Genomic DNA, 7,488 nt, shown 5'->3' with positions numbered 1-7,488 from the left:
TATATATGCATACATATGTGTGTAACTGTGTATACTACGGGCTTCTTTCGGTTTCCGTCTACCAAATCCACTCACAAAGCTTTGGTCGGCTCGTGGCTACAGTAGAAGACACTTGCCCACGGTGCCACTTAGTGATATTGAACACGGTACCGTGCGGTTGGGAAACAAGCTTCTTACCACACAGCCAAGACTGAGCCTGCATGCCATACAATCACACACATATACATAAGCACACAATACATATATTCATACACACACGCGCACACTGTCACACACTTATACACACGGACACACATATAGACACACATACAGACACACGCTTGTGTTTGTGTGTGTGTGTGTGTGTGTGTGTGTGTGTGTGTGTGTGTGTGTGTGTGTGTGTGTGTGTGTAGTTGCGCAGAAGGTTCATGTTTATCGATAATGGTCGCAGTAGCTTACAGGTATTCATTTTTTGAAACCTTGAATTCCAAACAATATTCGGATTGAACTGGAAATTTAATCGTCACTTGGATGTTACAAGATGCTCCACTGATTCTAGCAGTTCACTCTCAACTTGCTATATATTTGAACGCGAGGACATACATACACACACACACGCGTGCACGAGTACACACACATTAAAACACACACAGACACACACACACACACACACACACACACACTCACATACATACACACGCATCATTCATACAAAGGAACCTGTGTGCGTAAATTGTCTCGCTAGAAATAGCAGTCAGACTGCCTTTTATAGAAATGGTATGTAAGCCTACATTGGATAATAAAGTGTTAGTTATCTTTATATTTGAAATATCTGATGGAATGGTCAAAACATAACAAACATAGGGCTATTTAAAGCAACAGGTATACACAGATAACCACATACACACGCACACACATTCCCATACACAAAAAACTCACTCATATACACACATACACTGTCACATACACACCAGACTTCATACGGACAACCTGCACACTCACATATACACACATAATTACATACACACAATTCTCACAGACACACATACACACACGCGTACCACGAAAATATACACATACACAAATATTACATATACATGAATATACATGTAACCACACTCCACAGCTAATACACACATGGAAACACATGCAAACACACGTTCATATACAAACGAATACAGCCACACATGCATACCTACGCACCTGCACGCAGGCAAAAATACGCAGATGCATTTACACACATACATACACACAGAAATACACACGCACACACAAACATATAAATACGCACACAGACACATATAGAAACATACAAATATACACACCAATACAAACAGATATAGAGCAACACATACATACGTACTGACGCACACATGCAAACACACTTTTATATATACCCCGTGGTGGGTTTATGCGAAACCCTGGTGTTTGTGAAGGGTCAACAACTTGAGTCCCACCTACGGGTGGCAGGGAGAAGCGGGTACGTGGAGGCGAAGTTATCTAATCTCACTGGTCTTCTAGGTATGGCTTTTTCTACCCTTTGGTGTCTTGCTTTATATATGTGTGTGTATATGTGTGTGTGTGTGCGCGCGTGGGCACGTGCGTGTGTGTATGATTGTGTGCGTGTGTACATATGTTTATGTGCGTGTGTCTGACTTTATGTAAGTGTGTGTGTATTTGAGTGTGTGCGTGTGTGTGTATGTGTAGCATGTTGTTTTTGCCCCTCTTCTCCCCCTCCGTTTTATGGTATAACCATCACCCGATACTCGTTATGTTATACGAAATGTTTTATGTGTTTGAAAGGCCCTTGTGGCCAATAAACAAATGGTGCTCTTTCTATTATTGTTAGTGTTAAAAGAAATTATGATTATAACTATTATTATTATTATCATTAATTATTATCATAATAATAATGGTGATAAATAACAATAATCATAATAATAATAATAATAACCATTATTATTATTATTATTATTATTATTATTATTACTAATGATACCATCATAATCATCATCAACATCGCTGTCATCATCATCATCATCGTCATTGCCAGTATTATTACTGCCAGCGGTCGACAAATTTCTACAAATTTATAACAAGTTGAATTTCCTTAATGAAAAGAAAGATTCTCTTTTTGTATCATTTTATATGCAAGGTTTCGCTTAAATTTTTGCGCATCTACCCCAACTACCCGGGGTAAACGAAAGGTCTGTCTTTTAAAGAATTAGTTGTTTGGTATTAATTGAATATGGCTTCTTCTGAGGTAGCGGTGAGTGGTACTGGCCACAAGCTAGGCAGCAACGTGCACGCCCTCAAGAAAAAAAATATTGTGAAAAACAATTGGACAAAATACATAAAAGAAAACATCGAAGAAAGAAACAAAGCAGACATACAAATTTTAACAAATGAAATTATAAAAATATATATATGTATCTTTAGCAACACTTGTTCGCATTGCTAGTCAGAGGGAGGTACTCAATTTAGGTTGGCTGCCGGAAAAAAAAGACGACGTGGAAGTGGTAAGTTACAAAGGGTAGTGCCTCTCTGCCTCTGGAACAGATGAATGATCTGGCAAGAATGGGAGTAATAAGTGGGAGTGTGTTCTTTATTTTGAAGACAGTCGACAAAACTCGCCAAATAACGAAGTTGGTGCTCATACAGCTATGCATGTGCTGGTGCAATAATACGTGGATTGAAGGAAAAGAAAATGATTATTAGTGAATTAAAACTCTAGCTGGTCGTCTACTTCGTGGTAGAATAGAGGCAGGTAGCAGATGCGGCATTGACACTAAATAACGGGAGATTGTATAGGGTCTGTAAGGAAATACAAGCCTTGATGGCTCGAAGATGGCAAAGCACTTTCAGAACCCCTACGAGGTCGGAAAAGAAAATGATTAGGCAATTGGGGTAGGGTGGAACATAAAGTACAGCTAATGTACGTTGGGAAATAAGAGCCGCTTGAGTATTTTCAACCCGAGCAGGTGGGAAATGAAAAAGTGAAAGAAACAGACAACAGCAGTGGTAATAACAATAACAACAAGAATATCAGCCGGTCCCAGAATTTGGTGTCTTCAAATTAGCACTGGGCGAAATTCCGAGACTATCGGAGAACAAAGCCCACCCACCCCGCGGTCTTTGAAAGGGACGGAATCCAACAGTCAACGAACTGAAATCCTCATCACCACTTATTGTAGCATCGCTTCATCATAGGGAAACGATATCGAGAACCGAATGGAAGCTGGTCTTGTGTACCAAAGTGTCCCTCAAGGTGGAGAAAGAAAGGATGATGTGAACTGATACCGAAGATGTATGAAGAAGAGCAACGGCCCCACCTGGTGGGCGGTATGAGCTTCCTTGTTCGAAAAACAATCGCGGTTCTGATGGAACTAAGAAATAAGCCGATCGAGGTCGAAGGAGACATGAAGAGACTAGAAAATACTCTGTGAAATGATAGACTACTTTCACGTAGTCTTGAGTTCGAATCCAGTCGAGGTTTGACTGTGCTTTTCCTCAATTCGCGGTCAATAAGATAAATAACACTCAAATAGTGGGCTCAAAGTAATTCCACACCTCTCAAAATTTACTGGCCCTATGCCAAAACCATTATGATTAATTTCATCATCACCATCATCATCATCACCGTCATCATAATCAACATCATCATTACCATTAGTTAGACGTTGAGCTGGCAGAATCGTTATGACGTTGTACAAATTTGTTTGGCGATATGTCGTCCAGCTTTACGTTTTGAGTTCAAATTCCGCTGAAATCGACTTTGCTTTTTACGCTTTCAGCGTTGAGGAACCAGTTACCAACCAAGTAGTGGAGTTGATGTAATCGGCTATACCCCACCCAACAAAATGTCACAACATGTGCCTATAACAGAAACAATTATTGTTGTTGTTGCTGTAATTTTCATAAAGGTAGCGTCCCAAGGTGTAATGTCCGACGCTTAGTTCCCTCATATTCCGTTGTGATTTGGCACAAGAAATACTTTCGGAATTTTTCTTACAACGCTTATTATGAAAGTGAAAGTAGAAAGAAGCCAAATGAAATTGTGTGTAGAACAGGTTTCAGGATAATACTAACAGCTATGATGGATGGAGGCATGTATGCGTGTGTGCATGTGTTTATGTGACTGTCTATGCGTGTATGTGTGTGTATTATATTGTGTGTGTGTTCGTGTGTGTATGTATGTACATGTGCGCACGTGTGTGTTTATGTGCGTGCGTGTGCGCGCAGTTGCATGCGTGATTATGCCTCTGTGCTTGTGTCGACGCTTGTTTGCGAATCAGGATTTCTTGGTTCGATCGCACTTAATGATATCTTGGACAGGATCTTCCTAATTTTTTTCTTTTTAATCATGAACTTGATTTGAACCAATCCTGAGGAACATTGCATAGAAGTAAATTGTAATAACTCGACCATCTGGTTCTTCCTCACGATTACATTGAAGCTACAGGTGTCTGCAGTATACTCAGCCACTTACACAATGACGAAAGAGGGGCTTTATTTGTAATATACTTGTTCAAATATACTTGTAATATACTTAGTCAAATACTGCGTTACCCCGGTTCTGTTTGCGGGTTATATTCAGGGTACAACTGACCGCTCTTTCCTCTACAATACAGTAACCAAGTGAAGTTGATGGAGCTCCATGTGTGTAGGTGTATGTATATGTGTATGCATATAGATATGTGTGCGTGTGAGTGCGTATGAATGTGTGTGTGTGTATGTGTGTAAATGATGATTCGGATGTAACTTTGCATTGGAGAGGATTTGTATACATGTGTGTATATGCTTGCATATATTTCTACGTGTAAGAGCGAAAGAGAGACAAAGAAAGAGAGAAAGGCAGATAGATAGATAGATAGATAGATAGATAGATAGATAGATAGATAGATAGATAGATAGACAGAGATAGATAGAAAGATAGATAGATAGATAGATAGATAGATAGATAGATAGATAGATAGATAGATAGATACACAGGTGGACAATTACAGACAGTTCCAGAAATGGAAAGAGACACGGGGCGACAATGAACGATGAGACACTCTTCATATTTACAGCCCCGAAGAAGTTTTTAGTCCCAAACAGCGGATCACTTTTCGCAATTTCATACAAACTTTATATTTCATCAATAAATACTTCGACTGAATTCGTCAACACACCCTGGACATCGTAGCTTTTCCCCTTCAGCCTCTCTTTCCATCTGTCACTCTGTCCCCTCTCCTTCCTTCCCTTTGTCTCCCTCTCTCTTTCTCCTCACCCCTCTTTCTCTCTCTCTCTCTCATTCTCTGGATATGCACAGGAAAACGGAGGGCAAAAACCAGGGCGTCTGGTTGATGGATGTGAGATAGAAAGAATTCAATACGTTCTTCCACCTTCCATACATATGTTTGTATATATGTGTGTATACATACATACATATATATATACATACATACATATATATATATATATATATATATATATATATATATATATATATATATATATTTACACGCACACGCACACACACACACATACATACATGCATACATACATACATACAAACATACATGCTTGCATACATACATACATACATACATACATATCTATACATATATGTATATACAGTGTATTGACGAGACTGTCAGGTGTTGTTATACCCCGCTATCCACAATGCGTTTCCTCCTTGCATTGATTTAGCCTCCGAGTGGGGACACAGCCAGTGCCATCCGCTAACCCGTCGTCGGGTTACCATTTATAGCAGCTGAGTGGGGGAGGGAACAATGTCAAATGCTCCAGACCACCGACCTCAGAATCGAAACCAAAATCTTGCGATCGTGAATCCAATGCCCTGACGACCAAACCACGCTCCTTCACACACACACACACACACACACACACACACACACACACACACACATCTAGGTCTAGATGTGTGTGTGTGTGTGTGTGTGTGTGTGTGTGTGTGTGTGTGTGTGTGCGTGTGTGTGTGTATGTCTGTTACACTAACCCGAGAATACTATAGAAGTTACCAAGGGGCCTCAAGCTTCGACTTTAAAAGTTAAAAAGGTGTCAGGCAGGTCCCCTGGGTACCCTTACAATTAATTTTTGTTTCGAAATCCATTATTAGAAACATTTCACAGATATCATCACCATCATCATCATCATCATCATCATTCTCATCAACTCCGTCTTGATCACGGCCATGATTCACATCACCCTCCACCACCACTAGCTCCTCCTCCTCCTCCTCCTCCTCATAATCATCATCATTATCATAATCCTCTACATCATTATAACTATCTTAACCACGTACACCACGTGCATCATCATAATCACAATCAATATCTTGACCATCTGCGTCCTCAGAATTTCCCTCCACCCAACCCGTTCCACAATCACTATTTCTTTCAACTCCGATTTCTTCATTATATTTTCGCTCTTCTTTACACATTTTCTTCCTTTTTTTCCTATTTAACAGGGTTCGCTGGATATCACCGTGATATCACCGTGATATCACCATCTTCTGTTCACTACATTTTCATCACGTTCAGTTTCCTGAAGTTCACCGAAATATTCACCTCTTGTTTACCGCTCCCAACACCATCGTGTTCAACACAGTTTACTAAATGTTTAACATGTTGTTCACTGCTTTTGCCCGAGTTTTAACGACATTCATGCTGTTGTCACAGTCACTCTGTTAAAATCTGCTCACTCACGTTTAACATTCTGTTCACGACAAAAAAAAACATAAAGTTTGTCGAAGTGTTCTTACCCCACCCCCACACATCTTCTCTATGTTTACCACAGGGACTCTCGCGTGGTTTCGCCTGTCTGTTCATCACTATATTCCTTTCATGTTACCCGACTCAGTTTACCTATATTCATGCCTGAACATCAAAAACATGTTAACGTTATTCTGTTAACCACCTGTTCTCAGATTTTCGCATTCATTACCACAACACTACTCGACCGGACACTACACAGGTGTGTCCGTGCTTGTGTGTAAGTGTGTAATGCATGCGTATGTGTGTGTGTCTGTGTGTGTGTGTGTGTGTGTGTGTGTGTGTGTGTGTGTCTGTGTAATGTAAATATGTATTTATACATATACTTATACATACATACAGATGTACATACATACGTATTTTATGCATAAATATAAATATGTATATTTAAATTATATATACATATATGTGTGTGTGTGTGTGTGTGTGTCTATGTGTGTGTGTAGTGTTTCCATGCGTATATATAAATACATATACACCGATCTATTGGTAAACAAAATCTCATGTTAGTTGGTGTACGCGCCGTGCGTGTGTGTGTGTGTGTGCATAATTGTTTGTACACACACTCATCAATTAGCTCACATTTTAGCATTCGTATACAAAACTTTCACCTGACAGCATACGTAAATACACACATACACACACACATACACACATCCCGTCAAAAGTTATTGATGACAGTCACATAATGTACCATATATATATATATATATATATATATATATATATA

General features: G+C 39.5%; 1 protein-coding gene across 1 annotated transcript in view; it reads right to left on the bottom strand.

The window, feature by feature from the left end:
* LOC106877658 (uncharacterized) overlaps window positions 1-7,488 on the bottom strand; it is a 776,611-nt gene that overhangs the window by 767,874 nt on the left and 1,249 nt on the right. The window lies entirely within an intron of this gene.

The sequence above is a fragment of the Octopus bimaculoides genome, chromosome 7 (assembly GCF_001194135.2).
Source record: "Octopus bimaculoides isolate UCB-OBI-ISO-001 chromosome 7, ASM119413v2, whole genome shotgun sequence".
Classification (NCBI taxonomy): Eukaryota; Metazoa; Mollusca; class Cephalopoda; order Octopoda; family Octopodidae; genus Octopus; species Octopus bimaculoides.
The sequence above is the reverse complement of the archived record's forward strand: the minus strand, read 5'-3'. Positions and strand labels throughout refer to the sequence as shown.